Consider the following 27,028-nt stretch of genomic DNA (forward strand, 5'->3'; position numbering starts at 1 on the left):
ACGTACCATACTAATATTTGAAATTAAAAAATACTTCAAAAATTCCTAGTGTCAGTTGGTGAAGAGGGACTAAACCAGACATATGGAGACTAGTTAAGACGCCCTTGCAAAAATCCAGCTGACAGATGAGGAAGAATTGAATCAGGACAGTGGTTGTGGGGATATACGGAGAACAGGACTTCCAACTACCAGGAGACGATATTAGTAAGACTTGATTGGGTGTGGGAGGTGCAGAAAAGCAGAGTTGAGCATGAGGCCTACATTTGTTAGTGCAGATGACCACACGGCTGGTAGTTCTCCCGAGGGAGGCAGAGACAGTTCAGGAGTTCAGGGAAGGAAGGGGCAGAGGACTCCTTTGGTCTTTGACAGTTTGGACAGGTTTACAAATCCCCCAAGATGAGGGGGATTCTTTGAGAGTTATTTCGGGGTCCCTTGTTTCCTGGAATTGGTGACCGATTTAAATGCCAAGTCTCTGATGTCCTCTGCAACTGCTGTTTGGTTTTGTTGCCTTTTCTGGTCCTGATGTGCAGTCAACACACAAAGCCCCGGTTGTCAGGAGCAGATCCAGCAGCACCGATGCCCTGGGGTCTGAAAGACTTCATCTCGCTTTCGGCCGCCGCTCCAGACAAAGGCTGTCTTATGCGCCATCTATTTCAGTCATTTTTATGAGTGCTGTGGAATATTTTCAAGCTATCCCTTTTAAGCATTATCTCTTGGCAGTTAAGAAAATAGATCCATTGCAAGCACAGGAGTTTCTGAAAAGGGGTTTAAAAATAGCTCAGCGCGCTCTTCAGCTGCAGCTATTGGGAAATTGAGCCCTTTGCTTGCACTTCTGCCGGTTTCCATTTCAACCCTGCAGCTGGAAATCGGTAGCTCTTCCTCTGTCAGGAACAGATGCAAAAGGAGGAAGGAATGGGCCAGGGCCTTCTCTTAACTTGGGGTCACATTGGACAATTTTTGGGTGCTGAGAGGCACTGGGGTAGTGGAGAGTGGGCGTATCAAACTTTGGGGTTTGAAAATGTCTGTTCAATATTCTGATATATTTTTATATTCGGCAAAGAGAAAAATAAGCCTATTGGTTTTGTCACGCAAATTATAAAAAGCAACTGGGGCAAAATCACTTGGCTGATAGAGATAAGTAGAAAACACTCTCACTAATGACAATGCTTTACTTGAATTTTTTCAACGAGTACCTATGACAAGACTAGAGGTAGCTGTTACCGCCATTCCCACCTGTAAGATGGGAACACTGGGTGGGGGGATTGTTGAGGGACCCTGCCTGAGGTTCAGGGAATGGGGTAGGGGTAGAGTTATAGCACAGACTCCAGAGCCCTGCTCTTGGCCATTGTTCCATATTGCTCTTTAACTGGGAAGTGCAGGAAATTTTATCATTTCTCAAAAGGGGGCACGGATTTTTGTTAAGTTTATTTATTCTGAGAGAGAGAGAGAGAGAGTGAGAGAGAGAGAGAGCAGGAGGGGCAGAGAGAGAGGGAGAGAAAATCCCAAGCAGGTTCCACACCGTCAGCACAGAGCGGGTTGCGGGGCTCAAACTCACCAACTGTGAGCTCACGATCTGAGCTGGAACCAAGCCTCGGACGCTTAACCGACGGAACCACCCAGGCGCCCCAGGGAGCGTGGAGGTTTAAAAGCAGAAAAACCCAAGAAGTGACATGAACAAATCTCTGTTCTAAGCCCCGTTCTGCATGACGTCACTCACTAGAAGTCTGCTGAATAAATGAAGGACTGGATCTTAAGTGAGTGAAGACACCTAGCCGCCTGGAGACTCCATTTCTTCATCCGTAAAATGGATACAATAGTATCTTTTGACAGCCTTCACAGGACAGCTGTGCAGATCAAGGGGGAGAACGACTACTGGAAGTAGTTTAATCCTCTGGAAAACCAGTCAGCACTTACCACGCACCCGGCATTGTGGTAGGTGCTGGGGATACGTCGGTGAACCAAGTAGACAAAATCCCTGCTGCTCTTCTGTCGGGGGGAGACGGAAAATGAACAGGAAATCTAATAAGTAGGGAAGCCTTCTAAAGTGTATTACAATGGTATCTACGCTCCGGGGAGAAGGACTATGGGAAAAAGGAGAAGTGGGCAAGGGTATAGGTGGGGACAATTACTGTTTAAAATCAGGTGCTCAGACTAGACCTCACTGGAAGGTGACACTGTGTGGACACTTTCAGGTGAAGGAGTTAGGTCTGCAGACTTGCCAGTGTGACAGGCGATGAGGCAGAGCGGTGCCTGCCGGGTCGCAGGCAGGCGGGGCTGGTGCCCACGAGCAAGGTGGCGGAGGGGGAAGGGGAGGTTACGGAGTTCATGGGGGGGCGGACGGTTTGGGGCCGTGTACAGACGTGGACTTTCACTCTGGAAGAAATGGGGCCACCGGAGGGTGTGACCCCGAGGAGTGACACGGCCTGGCGTGTTTTAAAGGGATCACACGGGCTGCAGTGTGGAGAGTGGACGGAGGTGGTGAGGGTGGAAGCAAGAATACGAGACCAGCTAGAGGCTACCTCAGTCTTCCAGAAGTGGGGTCAGAAGGGTTGCCTTCTGCGTACATTTTGAAGCAAATACCGAGAGGATTTGATGGGGTGGAAGGAAAAGCCAGGGAGGGTGTGTTCCAGAATCCAAGCTAAGAAAATGGGCTGGTGAGCAGGATCGCTGACGGGTGTGCTGAAGGAAGAAGGCGAGGAGAGAAGCCAGAGGCAGAGAAGGCTCAGTTGGGTTTTGTTTTGTTTTAACACTTTCAGCTGTGGTGAAATACACAGAACGTAAAATTTACCAACTTGCCCGTGTTTACGTGAGTTTACCACTCAGTAAGGCTAGCCATAATCACACTGATGTGCAGCCAATCTTCAAAACTTTTTTCACCTTGAAAAACCCGCTGAACGGCAGCACCTTCCCGCCCATCCCCTCACCCCCTGCCACCCACGATTCTACTTCCTCTATGAATCTGACCACTCTGAATAAGTCATATAATATTTTTTTTCTTTTCCTATTGGCTCCTTTCCCTTAGCAGAAGGCCCTCAACTTTCACCCACGACAGCACGAATGAGAATTTCCTTCCTTTTAAGGCTGAATAATATTCCATTGTACGTCTATACCGCATCGGAGTCATTCATTTGCTGATGGACACTCGGGTCGTTTCCACCTTTCGGCTGTCGAGAGTAGTGCTACGAGGAGCACGGGCTGTGAATATCCCTTCAAGACCCTGCCTGCAATTCTTTTGGGCACATATGCAGAAGTGGAAGTGCTGAATGAGGCTGAGAAAAGTTCTGCTGCAAAGGGAAGCCTAAAAAATGTGGGGGAGTGGTTGGCAGCAGAAGTGAGATCATGAGAAGGTTTTTTGTTTTTGTTTTAAAGTAGGGGAGAAATAACAGCATGTTTTCATTTGATGGGACTGATCCCGTAGAGGGAGAAGAACTGAACACGGAAAATCACTGGGACAATGTTCTTGGGTAGGTGAGGGGGACTGGATCTCACGTATAAATGGAAAGACTGGCTCATTTTGAGAAGGCAGAATTTGCGGGCGCAGGTATACGAAGGGCGAATGGTTGATGGCTGGGAGACATGGAAGTCTTCCGATTGCTTCAGGGTTCTTAGCAAAGCAGAAAGCAAGATCGTCTACCGAAAGTAATATGCAAGTGATCGCGAGATCAGCTACCCGTCCTGAGGACTAGACACTATGCCAAAAGCCTTACTTCATTACCTGTAAACTTCTCAATTAGCCAGCAAAGCAATTATTATTATTTTTTAATCCTGATTTTACAGATGAAGGGACTAGAGGTTCAGAGAAGTTAAGAAACGTGCCAAAGACACACAACCAATCCACAGAAGCCCTTGCTTTCTACCCAGGTTTGCTTGACTCTGGAGCCCGACTGTTCCTGCTACCCAGCCCAAGGTGTTCACATTTCTCTAACACCTGTCCTGTCACGGAACCACAATATTAATCCTCAGAGACCAAGGTCTCCGGGACCCCTCCTCAAAGCATAGAAATGATGTTTTACCTGAAGTTCCATGCGGAATTGAGATGTGGGGGTGGAAAGATAATAAAAAGGGAACAACGGAAAAGGCAACAACCCTATTCCTTTACAATGAAATAAGTTTAAGGTGAATGCGAGTGGCACAATTTTCCGTTCCCAATCCTGCTAGTTAGAACCTCTCAAATGCCAGGTGGCTAAGTGTCAGTGACCAGCCTGCTCTCTCCCTGTAATTGTGCTTTGTATCAATTCCCCCAGTGCACTGGGAGGTAAATACCAGTATCACCTCCATCTTACAGATGAGAAACCTGAAATCCGGGTTGCCAAGAAAACGCCTTTGGAAAAGTCGCGGAGCTGCAACTCGAACCCAAGTCTCTCTAGCCCCGGGCTTGTGTCCTTAGGCTCTCCATCATTCTGGGGGGGACTATCTGCCCACACCCCCACTTCAGACAGCAGGCTGTGGCTCCTCTACTCCTTCAGTCTCGGAATTCCGGCGACCAGACCAGGCGAGCTGTGCCCCTTCCCTGTCACCTGGGGTGGAGGAGTAAGTCGGGCTGTGAGGACCCCCAGCAGAGCCAGTTTGGCATGATCACAAGGGCTGTGCTGAATTTAGTTCATGAATCATAGCTGAAATCTTATTTTATGCAGTAGGGGCCATGGTTTGTCTTCACGGGGTTGCTCTGATGACTCTAGGTGAAAGTTTATGGCTGTTGAAGACCCTCAGAGAAGGTTCACGAGAGAAACCTTTGGAAAACATTAAGGTGACTCATTACAGCTTAAAGAGAGACCTTCTCTAAACAAATGATCTCACGTTTTTTCACTTCTAGATACCTCTTCTGCAGAAACATTGGCTCATCTCCCAGAGATTTGTATATAAGGAAGTTCATTGTGGCTATGACTGCAAAAGAAAAAGATGGGAAATAACCTGAATGTCTGAAGATAGACAAATGGCTAAATATATATTTGGTACGTCCATACAGTGGAGTACTATGGAAACATTGACAAGACGCCAAGGTTCTAGAAAGACAGTGGAAAGAGCTCCAAGATATAAGTCTAAGTGGACAAAATCTATGTAAATCTATTTATTTATAGATGGGATGGTATATAAATTGAGATTTTAAATAACATACCTATATTTATAATACATATCGTAATAAATACGAGTATATTTAAAAAACTGATTACATGTTGTAAATGTATTCCTAAATGCATTGGAAAAGGTCTGGAAAGATTTGACATGCATTTGTTAACATTGAACACTCCTGGAGGGAGGGAATGGGATTGGGGAAAAGATAAAGAGCTACAAAAGGAAAATTTTAGAGGCTTTATAAATATAATTGGTCTTTAAAGTTTTTTTATAATTATGACAAGGTATTCATTTACTACTTGTATACCTAAATAACACTGTCAAATACTATGCAAAAAAGAGTAACAATTCCTAATGGTGAAATTTCAGGCACCACTATATAGGTTGTGTCCACTTTCACGGAGACCCAGGACTCCCCGGTTCTGTTGGTTCTATTGCTGCCTCTGACACTAGCTGTGTGATTTTGGGCAAGTCACTTTCTGTCTCTGAACCTGTTTCCTCTTGTAACGAAAAGATTGACCTAGAGTACAAATTGATAAAGCCTTTTTATTATTAACTTCCAAGCATCTGACCTCTCTTTGCAAGTACATTTTTAGAACATTTATTTATTTATTTTGAGAGAGAGCGTGCACTCATGGGATGGAGAGAGGCAGAGAGAGAAACAGAGAGAGAATCCCAAGCAGGCTCTGCTTAGTACGGAGCCCCAACACGGGACTCGATCCCACTACAGTGAGATCATGACCCGAGCCGATACCAAGAGTTGAACGCTTAACCGACTGAGCCACCCAGCTGCCCCAACAACCCAACCATTTGTGCCTCAGACTCATTTCGGTGCTAAGGTTTTCTGACTCTAGTTGAATGCAGTGAACCAAATCCACCAGAGCTGTGCCGCCTGCCTCTCAACCGGGTGGAGAATCACCAGGTGATTTTAAGTGACCCACAAAAGCTTACATGTAACAGTTGCCCTTGCAGTGTTTTCCTGAGTATTAAGCCCAGATGCTGGCAACTGCATGAGGGCTTAGGAACTTTGTGGGCTCCAAGGAGACCACTGCTGTTTCTAGAGAATTCTTTAAGGACCCCGGGTCTTTGGAAGAACCAACCATGAGTGATTTTCAGTGGAATCAGATCCCAGGTAATTATGCTCAGAGCCCTCCAGCCCCAACGTCAGCTCCTGACCCAGAGCTACAACTTTGGTGCTACAGCAAGACAAGGCCACCTGGAGAAAGGATGAAGGCAAGGGGAGGGGTCAGGTGCAACACACATCCCATTGTGAAATATGGGGAATGGTCATCAGTGTCCTTTCCCTGTTCTCAGAGGTGCCATCTGGACGTCTACGCCATTGGCTCCAGCCTCCTCAGCCTACAAGTGGCATGGTAAGGATCATTTTGTCTCTTTTAGGAGCAGGGCTAGATGCCCCATGATATTCTGCATCATCAGAGCCCACAGACTGTAAGGCAGACTGTCCATGTTCTTGAGTAATAATGAGCAGCACATCACCCAGAGTTAAAGCCTCAGCCCTGTGCTCATGGGATCCCGTTTGCACCTGGCCCAGATAGATAAGACTCAAACTTAGAGGAGGTGGGGACAACAGGAGTTCAGTCTCTGAAGAGGGGAAAGACAGATGAGAGGGCCATTCAGGAGGATGGTCCTTCCTGGCTCAAGTCTTCTCCATGGACAGAAGCAGAAGGCTGGCAGCCAGTGTTCCACAGCTCCCTGACTTTCCCTGCCCATTTGCAGGGTGGAGAGCTAGGGACTTGGGTGAATGACCAGTTACAGCCCAAGTCCCCAATCCCCCCAAGGCACACCAGCCTGGGGGTCAGGAGACCTGGGTTCAAGTCCCAGTTGGGTCACTTTGTCATTGTAAAGCCAGTCACATGCCTTCCCTGGTTCTGTTTCATTTTCTTAAAGGGTCTTGGATTAGATGCTTGCCCAGGTCCCTGCCAGCCTAGGAATGGCTCTAGCTCTAGACTATAGAGCCTTCTTGGGTTCCACATACTTGGTAAGAAGAAGGGAATGAGTTATAAAGGAGTGTGTGTACCCTGGGATCAGACTTCCTGAGTTTAAATCCTGACTCTCTTTTCCTTGCTGTGACTTTTAAAGGCTTTCCACACTGGAAAAAGGAAGGTAAGAATTTTAGTTACTTCCTAATGTTGTTTTAGGGAATGTAACAAAATCTGCGCAACTCAGCACCCGGCACAGTAAATGTTCAGTTCTCCTCAGCTTACGATGGTCCATTTCTCCAGCCTATTATGAGGCCAAGATCAACAGCAGGCAGTGGCTAAAATTATTTCTTGATAAAACACCATACCTCAACATAGATTCAATTATACTACCAGCCAAATCATGACCCCCCCATAAAGTTCATTCATGCATTCAGTACTAATCCATCAATATTCATTGAATGTCTTAGGTGAGGTTTTCAGACTAAGGATGCAAAGACATCAGATCTTACTCTAGAGTTTACTCTGATATAATCTCAATATAGAACACACTATTGAGTAAGAGGTGTTTGCTGAGCATTGATGGCATTCAGAGAACTGCCCCGTTGTCACTGGGGAATCCACATGACGGCTCATTTCTCACCCACGAGGGGTTTCGAACTTCGAAGGCGAGGAGAAGCACATGCTTGTGAAGCAACTGAGGTTTCAGGAACACCCTAGGTCCCCAGTGGGACCAATTTGCACACTCGTGACAGATGCTGAGCATTTGTATGTCAGGGACTGGGTCTAGAGTACTCCATGCAGCATCTCACTCAACCTCATAAAGTGGTCCTTAGCATTAACCCCATTTCACAGGTAAAGGCACTGGTCTCAGTGAGAGGAGGTAACTTGTCAAAGGTCACGTAGCTGGCAAGAGGCAGAGGTCTGTCTTGTCTCACCAGATCTCCCCGTGTCAGTCTGCTAAGGCTGCTGTGACAAAGCACCACAGGTGGGTGACTTAAACAACAGGAATTTACTGCCTCACAGTTCTGGAGGCTACAAGTCCAAGATGAAGGTGTGAGTAGGGTTGGTTCCTTCTCAGGGAGAATCTGTTCTGTGCCTCTCTCCTGGCTTCTGGTGGTCTCCAGAAATCTTTGGTGTTCCCTGGCTTATAGATGTATCACCCCGATCTCTGCCTTTGTCTTCACATGACACTCTCTGCGTGTGTCTGTCTCTGTGTCCCAATTTCCCCTTTTTATAAGGATATAAGTCATATTGGAGTAGAGCCGACTCTAATGATTTCATTTTAACTTGATCATCTACCAAGACCCTAGTCCCAAGGAAGGTTATAATGACAGACACAGAGGGTTAGGACAACATCTTTTGGGGGAAACAGTTCAACCCATAACACTTACCTTCAAGGCTTTGGCATCCCTCACTGGCTGCTCTCCTTCCACTTCCTTCCAGAGACAGCTGCAGTTAGCCCAGAGCTGGATCTCCTCCTTGACATTCTAATTGGCCGATACCCAACTATATTTGTCATAGAGCCTTTGCTTGTTGAGGAAGGTCCCAGTGGTGCCAGCCACTCTCCCCACTGAAACGGACCAACTGGCACAAGAGGGGAGGGAGGTAAAGAAGGCAGGTCACTTTCTACACATGGAAGTGTAACTACAACAAGAGTGATCTAACATTGACTACTTATTGATCAATTATCGTACTCCAGGCACTGAGTTAAGTATTTTACATGTATAATCTATTTAGTCTGCAGAGCAACCCCCAAAAAGGCGTTACCCTATCATTTCCTAGATGGAAAAACCTGAGGCCCATACAGATTAGGTTCTTGTCCAAAGCCCTGACCCCAAGGCTTAATTAATCAACACAGTGTCAGGCATACAACAATTATGAAATATTAGCAAATATTATGTTAACTATTTTGTCTCCTTCCCATGGAGCTTTTGGGTTAAAATAACACCCCCTTTCCCTCCCTTCTATTCTGGTTGATTTGGAACCCTGCCCAGGCCCTATTAGTTCATACCCTGGGGCTGTGGATAAAGCTGGCGAGTTACAAGGCCAGTAGCCACAGGCAATTTGACCTTGGAACAAAGCTGGGCAAGACCACAGAAGAGGAAGTCTGTCCCGAAGGTCCACCCTGTGCAGTTTTCTCCCCGAGCTGCAGGACTTTCATGCACTCCAGTCCCTTGGGTGGGGTCTGAAGGGGGCCCAAGGTTTGTTCTGGAGGTTGCTCTTGATGTTGTCATAGAAAGCACCATTGTTTTAATTGTTTCAGAAAGTGGGCTAGGGCAGCCTTTCCCAGGGACTGCGTCCTTGGACAGAGACAGAGCAGAGGCCAGGAGCAGTAGAAGCAGGGCCAGGACTGGAAGGACGGAAGCCAGAGCCCCCCGCCTGCCTCTTGGTCTCGCTGATTGTTTTTCTTTCTATAAAAGTAATCCATGATTATTTTTCAAAAAACTATGAAAGTGTATAAAATAAAAAGCAACAGTTCTCACAATCCTAGCCATAGGTTTCCAAAATTCTGCTACTCACAAATAAACACGTGCATGTACCGTCAGTAAAAAGGATCATATCATTCTTTGTCTGCTTTTGCCAATTAGTGATATAGGAGCATATGTTCTGTCTATGCAGAATGATACTCTGCTTCGTGACTGTATAGGGCTTGATTGTTCCACTGTGTGGACAAAACATAATTTATTTAACTAGACCATCTAGATAGACTTTTATATTGTTTCCCATTTGTCATTCTTACAAACAATATTGAAATAATTCTTGTATGTTAGTCTTTATCTTTTTTTAAATTTTGTTTAATGTTTATTTTTGACAGAGAGAGAGAGAGAGAGAGAGAGAGAGAGAGAGAGAGAGAGAGAATGAGTGGGGGAGGGGCAGAGAGAAAGGGAGACACAGAATCCGAAGCAGTCTCCTCCAGGCTCTGAGCTGTCAGCACAGAACCCGGAGTGGGGCTCAAACTCACAGACCGCGAGATCATGACCTGAGCCAAAGTTGGACGCTCAACCGACTGAGCCACCCAGGCGTCCCAATCTTTTTTTTTTTTTTTTAAAATAGCCTCCATCCCCAGCATGAAGCCCAATGCAGAGCTTGAACCCACGACCCTAAGATCAAGAACTGAGCTGAGATCAAGAGTTGGACGCTTAACCAATGGAGTCACTCAGACGCCCCGTAAGTCTTGGTCTTCTTGCCCAATTATTTCATTGGGATTAATTTTTTTTTAATTTTAATTTTAATTTTAATTTTTTTAATTTAATTTTTAATTTTTTAATTTTTATTTTTTTAATTTTAATTTTTTTAATTTAATTTTTTATTTTTTAATGGGATTAATTTTTAACAATGGAGTTGCAGGATCAAAGGGTAAACATATTTAAAGATGAAAAAATTTGATGTGTTATTTCCAGGCCGATCTCTGTAAGTGTTAGATTTAGTAACACCAACAGTATTTGAGACTGCCTGTTTCCTTTCATCCCCCCCCCACCACCACACACACACACACACACACACACACAAGCATTATATCTTACAGGAAAAAAAAAAACGTATGTCTTGTTTCAAATTACATTTTCAAAAGTCATGAGTGAAGCTGACCATATTTTCATATTTTTTGGCTACCTGTATTTCCTTTTCTGTAGCTGTTGTTGTTCATGCTTCTCTCCCCGGGTGAGCTCATGTGATCCTGAGGAAATTATATCCTCAGTTTCTGGCTTTACCAAGACGATCTTTGCATTGTTGACTTATTGTCTGGAGAAAAGGGACCAGTGACCATGAAACTCGGGTCGGTTATTATCATTCCTTCATGAATTCGGGGCCGTTCATTCATCTACTCTTTCATTCGCTTGGAAATTATCCCTGTAGTAATCCGTTGCTCTGGTTTGCTCATTAATCATTTTTTCACGTAGTTATTGAGCACCTGCTGCCTTGGAAATGCCAGGTCCCCAGGGTAGGGGTGGGGGCGGGCACTCAGAGAGGCTCAGTGGTAACTATTTCCCCTGCTGAAGGGGGAATCAGTCCTGTCCTTCGTGCTCCGGGAACTCCTAGCCAGTGAGGTGGTAGGAATGGCGGGAGAGGCTGTGATCTGGGAAGTCTTCCCAGAGGGGGTGTCAGAGGACGGGTGTGATTTAGGTATGGAGCAAGGGTCCCAGCAGGGAAGTAGAGCAAGGGAAGGGAGGGCGTAGTATAGGAGAAGAAAATGCTACACACAGAGGCAAAGGTGGAGCCTTACGCTGGCGTGAGGGTGGCTGGACCAAGGATCTTCTTAAAGACGATCAGCAGGAGATAACGTGGGGCTGGGGCAGCCGTGTGTGTCTGCTGGGCTAGCGCACGGGGACCTTCCTCTGCAACCACGGGGAGTGGGGTGAAGCAGAGCTGTGTTTGGAGAGGATTATTCTGGCAGCAGCACAAAGGAGGGATGGAGGGGAAGGGACAGAGGCAGGATTTCAGTTCAGGTTGTTGCAATAGAGGAGGATGAGGAGGGCCTGAGTTATCAGAGCAGCGCTCGGCCGGGAGCCTAGAGACCAGGGGTCCCCCCCCCATTCCGCCTCTAGCTGGCGTATCAAGGGAGCTGCTTTCAGGAAGGTCAGAAGACTGTCTCTCAGAAAGCATGGGCCCAGCTCCGTGTCTTTCCACGAATCGCCAGCTCTTTGTGGAACAGCCACTGGTTTCAAGGTACTCTGCCAGGCGTGGGGGCAAACGGAGCGAGAAGACACCACGAAGGCAGCCGGGAGTGGAGGACGGCACAGAAAACCACCGGAGGAGAAGAAACGAGCTGTTCTCTTTGTTTCTACTTCATTCTTTTTGACAGCTGCCAAGCAGTTCCATCCTACGGGTGCCCCATAATTTATTTACCTATTTTCTGATGAATGAGAAATTGCCAATTTTTGTTACAAACGATGTCACCATGGAGTTTTGTGCACTGAATCTTGAGTGTGGGTAAGAGTATTCCTGTAGGGCACTTTCTTGCGGCAGGAGGGTCTACGTACTGTAGATTTTGATAGCTTTTGCTGAATTGCCCTTTGCACAGGGGCCTCCTTATTATTCGGATTACTGAGGAGCAAGGAAGTTGTGTTGCTCACCCAGGGCCATAGCAATGATATGATTGTATCAGGGTTTGAGTCATGGTGGTTCTTTCTTTAGATCTCTGTCCTTCCCATTGTTCTATGCTATATATTCCTGGAACTCTTCCCCCATAACTTCCCAATGTTTCTTTTCTGCTCCTTTACCCCACAGCAACTAGTAAGAGAAACCTTGAAATGATAGAGCCTGGGGTATGTGTTTGGGAGACAGCAAATAAGTGGGGGCAAGGAGTTAGTTTCACTCCAGGGTTGGCACTGGGCAGGGGACAGGGCAGCCCCCAAGATCCAGCTGGGGGTGGCAGGTCAAATGTGGTGTGAGGAAGGCAGCCCAGCCTAACAGGAAGCCTGGGGACTTCCTTGGACAACTGGGAATTTCCCAGACAGCCTGCACCTTAATCAGACATATCTTTGAGAAGAGACTGTCAGCTCTGAATTCTTCCTATCAGCTGAATTAACCTTGTGTCCTTCTGATGTCTCTCCCCAAAGGGGTGATAGTGAAGAAATTGGTGTCAAAAGCATTTTCCCCCGGTCTCATGGGATTGAGTTACAATTTCTGGCTTCTCTCTCCTTTTGCTTCTGCTCATCCCCCCGGCTTCTACATGTCATACTTACAAAGAATTGAAGTGACAATTCACAAAGTTGGGGGCTCCCCCAGTGAGGTTCAGCCTCCCATGGTGCCTGCTGCCATGGTGAACTGCAGTCAGACAGCCAGGGCTCCTATCCTGGATCTCTGTCTTCAAAACCCCAGGCAAGTGATTCAGCTTCCATCATCGGTGAAATGAAGATACCAATATACTCAGTCAGGGGGTTGCTGTGAAGAGTAAGTGAAATTGGCATTCTTTTCCCTTTTCCAGACTCCCCAGGTTGCTCGGGTGATGGTTCTGATATTTGGCCCAGGGGTGAGCAAGGATAAATACAAGGACAGCCGAAGGAAGGCCGACATTAGGCTAGGCGGTATTCTGAAGTCTTTACATGTATTGTATTAATTTTCCATTGCTTCATAACAAACTACCCCAAAACTTAAGCAACAAATATCAGACGATATTTTACTTTGTATCTCATATAGTTTGGGGGATAAGGTGTCTGAGAGCAGCTTGGCTGGATGATTCCAGCTCAGGATCCCTCGTGAGGTTGTAGTCAAGATGGTGGCCACCGTTGCATCACCCGAAGGCTCGCCTGGGGCGGGAGGTTCCATTTCTAAGATGGCTTCCTTACAGTCCCGGCTCATTTGGGCTGGTTGTTGGCAGGAGGCTCTAGCTCCTTGCCATGGAGACCTCTTTGCCAATTCAGAGTGCTGCTTAAGTGTCCTCATGACCTGGCAGTTGGCTTCTCCTAGAACGAGTGCTCTAAGAGAGCAAACTGGAAGTTGCAATGTCTTCTTTGACCTAATATCAAAGGTCACACTGTCATGTTTGCAAAATTCTATTGGTTTCACCAGTCGGCCTTATCCAGTGTGGGAGAGGATGACACAAGGACACGAATGCCAGGAGGTGAGGATCCCTGGAGCCCTCTCGGAGGCTGGTTACACCTGTATTAACTCTTTCAGTCCCTGCCATGTGCCCAGGGAGGTTTAGTTAGAAGCGACAGAGGTGAAGAAGGAGTTGCTACATGTGGGAAATCCAGATTTCAGATTATCTTGGAGACAGCGCTCCATGCCAGTGTGTGCAATGTGAGTGTGGTTACGACCTCGTCCAATGGCACTAATGTCTCCAGTGGAGAAGCCTAGTCAGGGTGGCTCATGAATCGTTCCTGGCTGTGTTGCTTCTGAGCTGGAATCTTTGGCCCTGCTGGAGATTCTGTGAGCTACCAAATGTAATATGCCTGAACTAGTTGGAAAGCGTTCTATTATCACAACAAAAATCCACAATGACTGCTACAAACGTTCAGAGCACAGGAGACATATTATTTTCATAAGCTGAATATATAGTGATGAGAGCCATCAGCATAAAGTGATGGCCAGAGTACCTCATCATCTTCGCTTTTATGAGTAGAAACATAGCAGCTACAATAAAGGAGATGAGAATGTGTTGCTATTCCGGCACTGGTCAGAAGGCAACAGGAATATTGTGTCTGGAGGCTATTTTTTAAGGGAGACAGCGACAAATTAGAGTATGTTCCGAGGAAAGAGGCCAAGATGATAGAAGAACACAAAACCGTCTCCCCGGAGGCCTGGGGAATGTTTTCCCTGGAGAAGAGAAGGTACTAGGGAGGGCATGGGAGCTATTTTCACAGATAAGAAAAATTCTCTTGTAGTACCATGGTGCAGAGGGTTGGACAGACTTGGGTTCAAATCCTGGTCACTTCCTCTGCATGGCGTGGACATGGCCTCTGGTTTCTCTGGGTCATTTATGGTAGCACATGGCATGTAGTAAATGCTTCATAAGTCTGGGCCCCTCCCTCTTTACCCTCAGCACCAATGAGAGGATAAGAGGCAGCTCGGTACTTGGTCTGAATATAAAATACAGGACGTGAGTGCCTTGCCTTTGGAGAAAACCAGGGACAGGCTGGATGACCCAGCCTCTACCCCCTCTGAGCCCTTCTGGAAGGCTGTGTTTTCAAGTTAAGCATGTTGTACGCATTTTCTCATTGCCAGTCTTATGAAGTAGGGGCTGTTAGGTCCACTTTACAGATAGGGAAAGTGAGGCTTGTAGGGGTTAAACAGCTTGCCATTCTTAGTGGCAAAGTCAGAATTTGAACCCCACTTTCTTGGGCTCCAAAGGCTGTGCTTGGAGCCATCATAGCCTGCTGAGAGTGGAGACCCAGGGGCCGGGGTGACAGCGGGGGAGGCCAAGCATTAGGCGGTGACAGCACAGATACTAAGACTCTCATTTGGAGCTTCAGGATCCTTTGGTTTCCTCGAGGAGGCTGTGCAACCAAGTTCCTGGCTCAGGCAGTGCTTCGGCCCAGACCCCCAACCCCTGCAGAATGTCTGGCAGGACGCCCCATCTCCTGCTCCTGCTCGAGGGGAAGGCACAGACAAGTGAAGGGGCCTGAATGCTCCCCAAATGCTGTGGCAGCCCTCCCAGTGGGGCCCCGGGCCGCCCGCATTGTGCAAGCAAGGAGAAGCAGGCCCTGGAACCCTTTCTTTTCCGGAGAATTTATGAGCAGGACAAAAGGAGCCATTATCCCCATGGCTGCAGCGGCTGCCGCTGAGGCCTGTGGCCCAGGTGTCACATGCTGTCCTCACTCTCAGACTGCTTTCTCCCTTTGTCTGTAGGAACACAGAGGCCTGGCTTCTGCCCCCTTTCTCCGACACTGCCCAGCCCCCTCCAGGCCTTGGTCCCTGGCCACTGCTTTTCCGGACTGAACTTGAATCTCCGTAGACTGGGAGAGGCCAGAGTCAGCTGGGAGGGTGACGGCCGGCTGGGGTTGGCTTTGGGGCTGCGGTCGCCTCTGGTTCCCCGCTCCAGCACTGACCGTGCCCAAATCTGCGCCCAGACTGTCGGTGGGGTGGGGGTGGGGGGCTGGCACCCTGCATAGTTTTCACCGGGCTCCTCTGGAGACTTCTCTTGCCTGCCAGACCTTTGTGCAGCGGGCCCTGCCTCTCTGCCCTGCATCCCTCTCCCTGCTCCAGGCTCCTCAGCTCCAGCAAAACCAGCTTCAGGAAGTTTCCCGACAGTGGCACGCGTTCTGCACCTCTGTGCTTTCTCTGTCTTCCTCTTCTCTCAGGGCTCCCTTTCCACGTGCCTTCCCTGGCTGCGTCTTCCTCATCCTTCGAGACCAAGCTCAGACGTTTCTTCTAAGAAGGCCTTGGTCCTGCTCCACTCTGCTCCTTTAGCACCTGAACTTGACTCACTTCAGTTGCTACACGCCGTAGGTGATGTGCTGGGCCGCTCGCAAGAGAGGCCTCTTAAGTCAGGCTCCCTGGATTCAAGTCCCAGTCCTGCCATTGACCAGCCAGTGATGTTGGCCAGGTCATTTAACCTCTTTGGGCCTCAGCTTACTTGCCTATAACATGGGAATGATTGGGCCGCTGTCAGGATTTTTATGTGAGATCGCACCTGCGGCCAGTAGAGCCCCTGGAGCGTAGTGAGCGCTCGGTAGATGTGGCTGTTACCATCATTCAGCAGAGCAGGTATGGGTGCCCTCCGTGTGTCAGCATCTAGGCTAGGCTGGGGAAACACGGAGAACAAGAGAGATGCAGTATTGCTGCCCTAGGAAACGCGCACCCGGAAGCCCGGAGACCTCACGACCTCTGGAGTACGGGGTGTGGAAAGGATGGGTTGAGGTACCACAGAACCACATGTGGAAAGGGCAGCGGCCCGAGATGAGTCCTGTGTCCACCCTGTCGCGAGATCCCTGTCTTCCATGAAAGGTTGAGTTGAGGTGTCGATCTCTTCCTGTCGGTCCTTCGTCTCAGCTCTTGGCTACAGAACACTCAGGAGTGGACGGGGACAGGACCCGCAGCCGGAATGTAGACTCTTTGTCACTTCATCACATTTTGCTCCGTATCATTCTCACCAGCCCGACAGCCTGTGGTGATACCTCCATCTTCAAAAACAAGACCTTCGACTCTCCCTTGAGGCCACACGCATCTTCACCCATTTCTTGGCTTCCTTTTCTAGATGACTTTCTCCAAAGCTCAGCGTATCCTCAGGCTTTCCTGCTCCCCTCCCACGCTCTCCTCAGCCCTGTTCCACCTCCCTTCCTCCCCTCCAAACTAGCCTGGCCAAAGTCCCCAGGACTTTGTGTTGCCCAAACCTTTGGAAATGTTCACTGTTATTTTCCTAAAGCTTGAACTGTGACTCGACCAGCTGATCACTTCTTCATTTTGTTAGCTTTCTGCGGCGACTGCAGCCAATTACCACAAATGCAGTGGCTTAGAGAAACACAAATTTATTATTTTACAGATCTGTAGGTTAGGACTCAGAGAGGAGTCTCATTAGGCTAAAATGCAGGGGAGGCTGTGTTTCTGCCTGGAAGCTCAAGGGGAGAATCCATTTCCTTGCCTTTTTCAGCTTCTAGAGGCTTCTAGAGGCTGCTCACCTTCCTTGGTTTGTGGAACACTGAATTTCTCTGACAGTTCTCCTGTGGCCATATCTCCCTCTGACCTTAGCCAGGAGAGAGTCTCTCTGCCTTTAAGGCCCATCTTGAGAATGTCATAATCTCCTCCTCTCAAGGTCCGTAACGCTGATCACATCTGCAATGTCTCTTGGCTGGTTTTAGTAACATATCTACAGGGTCCAGAGATTAGCATGTGGGTGTCTCTCGGGGGCCATTATTCTCCCAACGACCCGGATTTAGAAACTTTTCTTCACTCAGCTTCTAGAACTCCACTCCTTCCTTGTTTTCCTCCTGCTGAACTTGGTTTCAGCCTTCTTCCTCCAATTGCTATCTCGCTCTCCAGGAAGCTCATTCAGGCCCTTTGCCCTGCCCGCATCAGCTTCCTGTCTTCAAGATCAGTCTCTCTCCTGAGTTCCAGATTCAAAGACTACGAAAATACCTGCTTGGCATTTCCTCTTTCCCGGCTAGTAGACCCCTCAAGCTTTCAGAACCAAAGTCTGATTTTATCCGAATAGCTTCTCCTTCCTCATGTTCCTCATCTTAGGAAAAGGCACCAGCATTTAGCTTAGGTCAAAAGCCTAGGAGTCATTCTTGAGACACCATACCTTCTTACACTCCACTCCCGTTTACCAGCAGGTCATATTGACCGTCTCCTTCAAAATACGTCTTGGGTCCACGTATTTGTCGTCACTGACGTCATCAGCACGTGGGTCCAAACCGCTTCGTCTCACCTGGGTTATTGCAACAACCTATTAACTAAGAGCCCTGTCTCCACCTGCGTCCCCGCCCCTCCCCCCACCCCCGATTCTCCACACAGCACCCAGAGTGAAACTTGCCTTTTTATTTTTTTAATGCTTATGTATTTACGTATGTATGTTTGTATGCATGTATTTATTTAGAGAGAAAGCACCAGCAGGGAAGGGGCAGAGAGAGAGAGAGAGAGAGAGAGAGAGAATCCCAGGCCGACTCTGCTGTCAGCACAGAGCTCGACGTGGGGCTTGATCCCACAAAGCGTGAGACCATGACCTGAGCCGAAATCAAGAGCTGGCCGCTGAACTGACTGAGCCACCCAGGCGCCCCAGAGTGAAACTTCTAAAATGGAATCCGAGTGTCTCCTTCCCTTGTTTGAATCTCTGGGGCCAGCAGCCTCCCATCCCTTTGAATAAAATGCAATGTCTTTGGAACGTCCTCCTCGGCCCTATGCTATCGGACCCCCGATACCGACTCAATCTCTTCTCACACCCGTGGCCCCCTCATTTCTTGTACCCCAACCCTACCAGCCACCCTGCTACTCCTCACAAACCATCAAGCATGTCACTGACACAAGTCTTCACACGGCTGCTCCTTCGCTGGGGGCCCTCTTCTCCCAGACACCGCGGAGGCCCTCTCATCACATGTCAGCCTTCTGCCCCGGGAAGCCGTTTCTGCGTTACTTTCTTTGTATTACCTATATTAATTTATTTAGTCGTGCTTCCCCACTGGAATATAATCTCCGTGAGGACAGGGATTTCATTCTCATTCTTTCTTTTCCAATTCCACATCTGCAGCACCTAGAACAGCACCCGATATACACAGCAAGGTGCCTGATATATATTTGTTATGGGAACAAATGAATGAATGAATGAAAGAAAAGGGAGCCTTCCCTTGGGGAGGAGTGAGTAGCCGGGGAGTGGACATGGTGGAGTCAGAGACGGGAGGCAAAGCCTGGGAGGCAGACCGTGTCCCTGGCAACGAGGCCAGGGGCCCAGTGGCTGCTCTTGGGGGAAGGCCAGAGGAGGCGGGCGAGCCGATGGAGCCGATGGCGGCACCAGGGGAAGCAGAAAGCCGGTGCCCAGGCTGGCATCTCGCTCAGACACTGAGACTCCTTCCCTGCTTCCACCTCATTGCTCTGGCCGTGGCGGCCCCGGCAGATGGGCTCCCGGCAGGAGGCCGGCTCTCGGCGGGGAACAGGCCCTGCCCCCGCGGGTCGGCTCCCCGGCCTGCGGCTCTCCAGTCCGTGGAGGTGCCCAGAATCACCGGATCCCGGATGGTGACGCTCCCAGGAGCCCCAGCGGGCAGAGGAGCCCCGCAGCAGGGCGTAGGTGAGGGCGCGATCGTCACGAGTGGCCGCGAGAATAGTAACAGCAGAGTGGCCAGCCTGCCCTCACCGCGCGCCAGGAACCTCCCTTAGCTTGTCTGCCTGGTCCTCACAGCAGCTCTGTGTGCAGGGGGCTGGTTATCCTCATCCACAAAGTGTGCGCTGAAGGCCAGCCTCTCCGGTGAAGGGGCTTGGCCCAAGTCACACGGGCCAGAAGTGCCGGAACTGGGACTCGGTAGCCCCGTCGCCTTCTGTCCTTCATTCGCGTCCCACTCGTGAACCCCTACAGAGGAACCAGGCGCAGGCCCCACCCGCACCTCCTCCCCAGGCTGCGCATCACGGAAACCTCTCTTCCCCGCGCGCTGCGTCCCACTGTGGACCTTGTCCCTTTGTGTGTTCTTGATTCTGGACCGTTTGGGGATCGTGTGTCCTCCTATTTTGCTAATGAAAACACGTCATTCATTCTTCTGACAGACGTCCACGGAGCCCCTGCGCCGCGCCAGGGGGGCAGCGATAACAATCACGACTCCCGCACGGACCGTGGAGGGCTCCCGCTGGGCCAGGCTCTGTTCTGTGAGCTTTGCATGTCTAGACCCCTTCAGTTGCCACAACTGCTCTGTGGGGCAGGAGATGTCCTTCCTATTTCTAAGATGAGGACGCTGAGATTCCCTGGCGTGGTGCACGGCAGAGCCGGGAGCAACCAACCGATCCGACCCCAAAACTCTCAACCTGGTCTACACCGAGAAATCAGTTCTGAGAGAGAGGGAGCGACGCAGTGCCACGGGGCGGGGGGGGGGGGGGGCAGCCGAGGGGGTGATACATTTGGTTGGGTTCCCATGCGAGTGGGCAATGAGGACTGGAAGCAATTTGACCAGTAGAAGAGAAAGACCATTCGAGACAGGAGCAAGGGTCCAGGCAAAAGAAGAGACTTTCGAGTACCGAGCGGGTTCACACACGTGTTGGCTTCTAGACTCCTCGGGTCTCGTTGACCTTCTTATTGACTCTTCAATAAACCTTTGTGAATTTAAAAAAAATCATATTTCATCTGGCTTGACTCCCAGCTTTGGGGCAAGAAAGGAAGAAGTGTGCATTTGTTGAGGACCCACTAAGTACCAGGCCCTTCCACGTGTGTGTGTCAAGAGGCTTTCAGGACAAGTCTGCGTGGTGAGTGTCATCTCTGCTTTTCAGACGAGGAGACAGAGGCACAAGCAGGAAGCACAGCTTTGTGCCTTCCATTCACTTCCGTCAGACTTCTGGGCCCATTTCTTCCATGCTTTACCACAGGAAGGCCTCTGGAGCTGTTGCCACCGCTTAAGGTGGCAGTGAAGCCAGTGAAGCCAGTGAAGGGGTATATTATGACATCACTTTCTGTTTGCCCTTTGCACTTCCTCTGTCCTCCTCCCCTTGTCCCCATGACTGACTGAAGCCCTGTTGTCCTAGTACCTAAGAGTCCCCTCCCTTTCAGAGTCATATGAGTGATGGGACTTTCAAGGGAACCAGCATTTTTTTGTTTTGAAACTAAAAACTTACTTTCCTACTCCTTTTCCCGTCACAGAGCACTCCACGTTCAAGGCTGAAAAGTTAGAAGTTTTAGAAAAGCCACGGGGACCACTGTGTGATTGGGGGCAAACCTCATAGACAATGAGCCCCAGTTTCTAAAAAACATCAAAGGGGAATCAAAATCATGTATCCTGAGTGCACAAAGAGTTTGTATGTACAGATCTGCCCATTACAGCATTGTCTATGCTCTTGAGAAATTGGAAACTAACTGTGTGTCCATCAACAGGGGATCGGTTAAATAAATTTGCTACATCCACACAAGGTTCACTAAAACTTATGATGTCTATCTACGTTCATTGAATTAGAAACTTCTTGGCTTACCATGGAATGATAAAGGCAGTACTACAGTGGATGTAAAGGACATTTTCTGCTTGTCTCTCCTGTTCACTCTCTATCCTTTTCCCTCCTGTTCTGTACCCTGCGGTATTGGCCTCCATGGACTGCCGTCAGTGGGCTTCTATGCCTTCTAACTGTGGCTGGGTTGGCCAATGGGAGACACTAGCAACAGGAGGGTAAGGGGAGAGTGAGATTGGGGTATTTATTCCTTTGATTCCCTCTCTGCTGGTTTGCTGGGGCTGGCAGGGTCTCCACTAAGGGCTACAGTTTCTGACATGCAGGCCTCTTGGTACAGTTCTGGTTTGTAGTAACTGCTCCCTGCCCTTGGCCTTCTGACCTATGCATAATAATGGCTCCCCCTTGTTGCTAGTTCTGCTGTATGGCACCACTCCTTGCTGGTTTTCTTAGCCTCTGCCCAGGCGCAAATGAGAGTCTCTCTTAAACTCTGCAGTGGGCGTCGATTTCTACCAAGAGCCCAACTAACACAACAATATAATCCCAGGCAGGTAAAATTACATCCATCTGTAATCCAATAAAGGCGGTCTGGAGGGATGACGGTGAAAACATTGTTGTTTCAATGTGATGGGATTTGGGTGGGATTTTTTTTTTCTACTTTATGCCTGTGTGAAATTTTTAAACTTTCCTACAACAAGCAGGGATTGTCTTTGATTCCAGAAAAACAAACAAATAAAACAGTTGTTGTAAGGGTCAGATGAGAGCAGGACATGAAAAGTGCTTTGTACGTTGGGAGCTGCTGTTCAAACTTAAGGTCGTAAGGCGTGAGCCAGCTGGTGCGGGGATTTTTAGGATATTTGCATTAAGGCCTGATTTCCTCAAATAGAGGCTGATTTCCCTCTAGAAGAAGGACTCAAATGTAAACGGACTGGCCCAGCATCCTTGGCTTTTTCATTCTGGAGCATCCCGGCAAAAGTCAAGTTCAGAGCAACTCTTCTCTGCCCCCTCCTGCCCTCCACCTTCCCCAGCCCCCCCCCCCCCCCCCCCCCACATTCAAGGACAGAAAGAGCCAGATGAAAGCCAGGGTAATGAACTCACAGCGAAACTGCCCCTCTGGTCTCACGGGTCAGCATATCTCTGCCAAAATGAAAGAGAGGACTTCCAGAGGAATGCCTCCTTTTTTCACAAAACTTGGCAATGAATTAATCATTGTTTATCGGAGCTGTGTGATACTTGGTCCCAGTAATGGTGCTAAGACATAAATCACAGCTCTTTGGGGGTGGGGTTGAGGAGGGGCCCCAGGATAGCTGTGAAGAGCTGTTCTTCTAACCCAGGGAAAAAATATCCTTGTTTTCAAGCGGCTGTGAGTGCATTCTGGGCTATTTATAATCAGCTGCCGAGCTAAGGCATTTCTGCAGCTGGGCCTGGGAGATAATTAGCACAGTTTTCTTCTCAAGCCAGGTCTGCAAAACAGACCGCTCTCCTCTGGTAGCCCACCCAGCCCATCTGCGCCTGGCCTCCCAAACCCAATCTCCCTCCCTTGGTTTCAGCTTTCTAGAAAGCAATGAGTGCATTTAAAGACAGAAAGGCCAAGCCACCTCAGCTCAGAGATGAAGACAAGGCTTATGACCCGCTGGCAGATGGATTTGCCTAGAGCAGGCTCGTGGAATGTCCATGGAACTGGCACAAAGGGCCTTTGAGAGCTGTGGAGAAAGGGGCACACGCCGTGGGCTCTGTTTCCTTCTCCCAGATAGAAAAACAGGGTCCGGGGCAGGGGCGGGGGGGGGGGGGGGGGCAAATTCCAAAACTCTCCCTTGTATGTCTTGGCAGGAAGGTGAGCATCGAGGCAAAACTTCGGGAATAGGGCTCAAAAACCCTGGCTGCCTCTCCCATGACTGCCTGGTGACCCGGAGCAAACCCCTTTATGTCTCTGGACCTCAGTGTCCTCATCTGTAAAGGGGGCTGGGGGGAATCTCAGTATTTTTCCCACTTTTAAAACTCATTAAAGTTCTTTTAGAAAAGCAATATGGGATAGGAGTAGCTAAAGCAGATACAAACAGCGTAACTGGCTGAAGTGGGGTGGGGAGGGGGTTGGGACTGGAAAGCCACCCACCTGACACCTTTCTCAGCCTGACCTGAGGGAGGAAGGAGGTCCAGGAGTCCGGGGCACCAAGAGACTTTGCTCCCTGCTGCCTCGATAGTCTCCAACATTCTGAGCTTTGAAATCCATTCATTCATTCACCCATTCATCCCCCATATATATTTACCAACTTGTATCAGGCTGGACTTGGCATTGGAGATGAAAAGAAGAATAAGAAAGCCATTGTCCTTGCCCCACAGAGTTTACAATGTGGTCGGATAGATGGATATCGATTAAATACTTTATTTAATATATTGATTAAATATATAAATTACATATGTGTGTGAATTATATATAATATGCAATAAATGTATTTTTATATGTTACATATAATAAACACCTTTATAAGATGAGGTTGAACTGAAGTAGGTTGGGCTCTAAATCCAATATGACCGGTGTCCTTACAAGAAGAGAAAGGACACAGAGACAGAGACACGCGAGAGACCGCCATATGATGACTGAAGCAGAGGGGCAACCACAAACCAAAGAACACCAAGGATTGTCAGCAAACTGCTGGAAACTAGGAAGGGGCAGGGAAGGACTCTTCTCTAGAGCCTTTGGAGGAAGCCAGACCCTGCCGACAACTTGATTTTGGACTTCTAGCCTCTAGAACTATGAGAGAAGGCCACTCTGCTGTTTTAAGCCACCCGGTTTGTTTGGGCCCAAAGAAACTAACAGAACAAATTAAAATGTGGTTCTTATTATTCACAGTAGTCATGTTTCATAAAGTCACCACGAGAACTGAATCAGTGAACACTGAATGATGGCTCCCAGGGGAAAACACAGGGTTAGGTTCCTGGGAGCCTCTGGCCACATTTCACCCACCATCATCATAGTCTTGGTTTATGTGTGCTTCTGTTTAGAGACATCTTATTTAATATCTATTGTTGATTCCTTAACGTTGAATTTATGGCCAGCAGCAATATAACTCATGCCTGAAAGAATCTCGCCTGACACGGTAACATACCTTTTCTCACAAGGCACATCACGGCCTTTTTGTGTTCAGGAGCACCGGACAGCACCTGAGCACTGCACCTGGGGACCATTTCACACGGTGAAACCACCAACCACAAGCTCCAAAAGGCAAACATTGTGAAGGAAAATTGTGAAAAGGATACTTTGTTTAGAGTCCGAGAACTGAGACAAGAAGCAGACCGTCGCTTTGCTGGATCTCAGCTGGCAGCATGTGAGTTGGCAGACTCGAATTTCTTGCCACTCTGTGCATGCCCACAGGTGACCTCCAAAGCGCTGCAAGTATTGATTTTGGAGACAGAAATCAGTTTGGGGGAGTAGGCAAATGTATAAATAGAGAATCTACAAGAGACACGGGTCAACCATAGACACACGTATCAAATGGTAGGAAAGTCTATGAAGCAAAGAATGGTGTTTCGAGAGACAAGGGTGAATGCTTACCTTAGGTGGCAAAGTCAAGGGGACACCTAAGAGGTGGCATTTCAAGCCAAGGCCTAAAGAAGAGAGGAGCCAAACCAGAAAAAAGAAAAAGAGCTAAGAGGAGCCAGGCGTGGAGGGAAAGACTGCCAGCAGAGGGTCTGCTTGTAGAAAGTCTGGGGGCCGGAAAGAGGATGGTGCATTTGCGTGAGGAGGACGCGTCACGAGCAAGATGGCGAACGGGTGAGGGTTGTGTTTCAAGTGCAGTCGGAAGGAGCGGTTTGAGCAGACAAATGAGGTGGCCCAGGCAGAACTCGAGTTCTCTCTTACTGCTCCACACATTTGCTGAAATAAGATCTGGTTCCCTCAGCTGGCTAATCTGAGAAATAAATGTGTGATCGTTTCAAATCCTTCTTTGGGTCTGTGCAGGGATATAAATAAATGCCAAGCGAAGTGTCATGGCATGATCATATCTCAGCTTGTTCTGCACATGATGGCATTTAATTTTTAAATCAGATCTAGGAGGATACTCCCTGAAAACCAAGGGAGTAAGGCTTCCAAGTGAACATTTCAGCTTCCACTGCAGGAAAGGAGAGGGAGATATTTTTAGAAGGGAGACCTCTCAGTGCCCCTAAACCACGAGCGAGGCACTGCCCTGCCCCGGCATTCCGCAGGCCTTGCCTATCAGCTTTCATCATGGACAAGGCGTGGGTGGGCTGAAGTCCCCCATGTTGCCAGGAATGCCTGACCAGAAACTGCTCCTGGGTGTGTCCCAGAGCTACCTCCCCTTCGCTTGACCCAGGACAGCTGGCTTCCTGGCCTTGTGAAATCTTCCAGAAGCAGGAAGGAACTTGAGCTCTGAGTGAGACTCCTTGAGCTTGACTTCACGAGTTTGCCATGTGATGTCGAACGAACCGTCCATCCCCCCGTGTCTTACTTTAGCATGTCCATCTAATGTTAATCACCATCCCCCCCGCCAGCCACCACCAACCCCTACCAGAGGAAACAGTGTGGAGTCAGGGAGACGCTTAGAACCTGTCGGCAAATTGTGCTCTGTTAAGTGGAAAACCCCGTGGCAGCCATTTTCTTTCCTTCCTTGAGGAGAAAGTCCCTTGTTAATCCCTGAGACAGTCTGAATAAGCTTGTCGTTAGGCATCTGATGAGTAAGGAAGTCCCTCGTGCTGCCTCATCGCATCTTCTTCCTCTTCTCCACGGCTTACCAACACTCCCTTCTGTAGGACATGCTGAGGAATCATGAGTCAAAGGGAAGAATGACGAATAAGTGATTTTCCTGATCTGGTATTTGGAGGGCAAATTCAGTTCACAAGTTAGCTATTCCAATCTTTCTCAAAGGTGTAGAGTCTCTTTGGTGAACATATTAGGTATTTGAATGTGACAACTGCCAGCCTGCCCCAGAAAAACTGCCTTTGTTCCTTACTTTACCTCAGCAAAACCCTTTCAGTCAGCAGAAGATTGTAAGATCCTGGCCTGGAACTGTGAGCTGTTGTCGCAGTCCTGACGCTTTTCCAAGAGACCTTGGGCAAGTCACGTTCCCTCTTGGCAGGCCACCCTGTCTGCAGAAGGTGTGCACAGACGGCCGAGATAGCCTGTCAACGGCCATCTCCACTTCCATGGAAGAGGTATTTCATTGCATTCCTTTGTGCTTAAGGACTCCAGAATTCGATTCTCCAAACATGCCTGAGAAACACTTTGCTCCGCAGGAGTTCGGACCAAGTAATGAAAACCATCGCAAACAACTAGGCAGCCCATGTCCTGAAGTCACCCCTTCCTGGGAGGTCCAGGAGTGTTCCCTCCACTTTCCCTGGATTCCGCTTCCTGTCCCTCCCCTGCAGGCCAACGCCCGCTGGTCAGCACAGCCGGTGTTTCCCTGGGGACGGACAGACCCTTCCCGTGTGAATCTGCACCCGGGAAAGCACCCCACCTTAGGGAGCAGCACTGGACCCCCTGCCTCTGTCCTCAGAAGGAGGTCTTCTGCTAGAATTATCTGCAGGGTTGCTTCACATCTCCCAAACTCACTTGGGGTCGGCAAAAATTGACAAAGCTACCTGGAGACACAGGCGCTGGGCCGGGTGCCGGGATGTGGAGATAAGGAAGACTAGGCTCCTGCAGGAGAGGGAGGCCTGCAGGGCCCCCCCCCCCCCCGGGGGAGGTGAGCAGTGAGAGCCTGGGGTAAATACAACGTGCTAAGACATGACAGACAGAAGCTCAGCTCGATGACAAATGTGTCCCAAACACCTTGATCAATTACTTCTCCACTTGTTTCAAAAACAGTTTATGGGGCGCCTGGGTGGCTCAGTCGGTCAAGAGTCCAACTTCAGCTCGGGTCATGATCTTGGAGTTCATCGGTTCGAGCCCCACGTCCAGCTCTGCAGCGACAGCTCAGAGCTTGGAGTCAGCTTCGGATTCTGTGTCTCCCTCTATTTTCACACACCAGAGCTCATTCATTCCTCACATGCAC

The 27,028-nt window shown here is 48.9% G+C and overlaps 1 long non-coding RNA gene across 2 annotated transcripts; it reads right to left on the reverse strand.

The window, feature by feature from the left end:
• Window positions 1-2,976: 2,976 nt before the first annotated feature.
• On the reverse strand, window positions 2,977-9,381 carry LOC132664496 (uncharacterized). 2 transcript variants are annotated; one of them, XR_009603716.3, is made up of 4 exons: window positions 9,028-9,381; window positions 8,408-8,600; window positions 4,818-4,884; window positions 2,977-4,730 (listed from the first exon to the last, which is right to left on the reverse strand). It is a non-coding gene; the product is annotated as an uncharacterized LOC132664496 (long non-coding RNA). The 2 variants fall into 2 exon arrangements; XR_009603715.3 differs by having other exon boundaries at window positions 2,977-4,884.
• Window positions 9,382-27,028: the final 17,647 nt, after the last annotated feature.

Source organism: Panthera onca, chromosome F2 (genome assembly GCF_046562875.1).
Source record: "Panthera onca isolate mPanOnc1 chromosome F2, mPanOnc1 haplotype 2, whole genome shotgun sequence".
Taxonomy (NCBI): Eukaryota; Metazoa; Chordata; class Mammalia; order Carnivora; family Felidae; genus Panthera; species Panthera onca.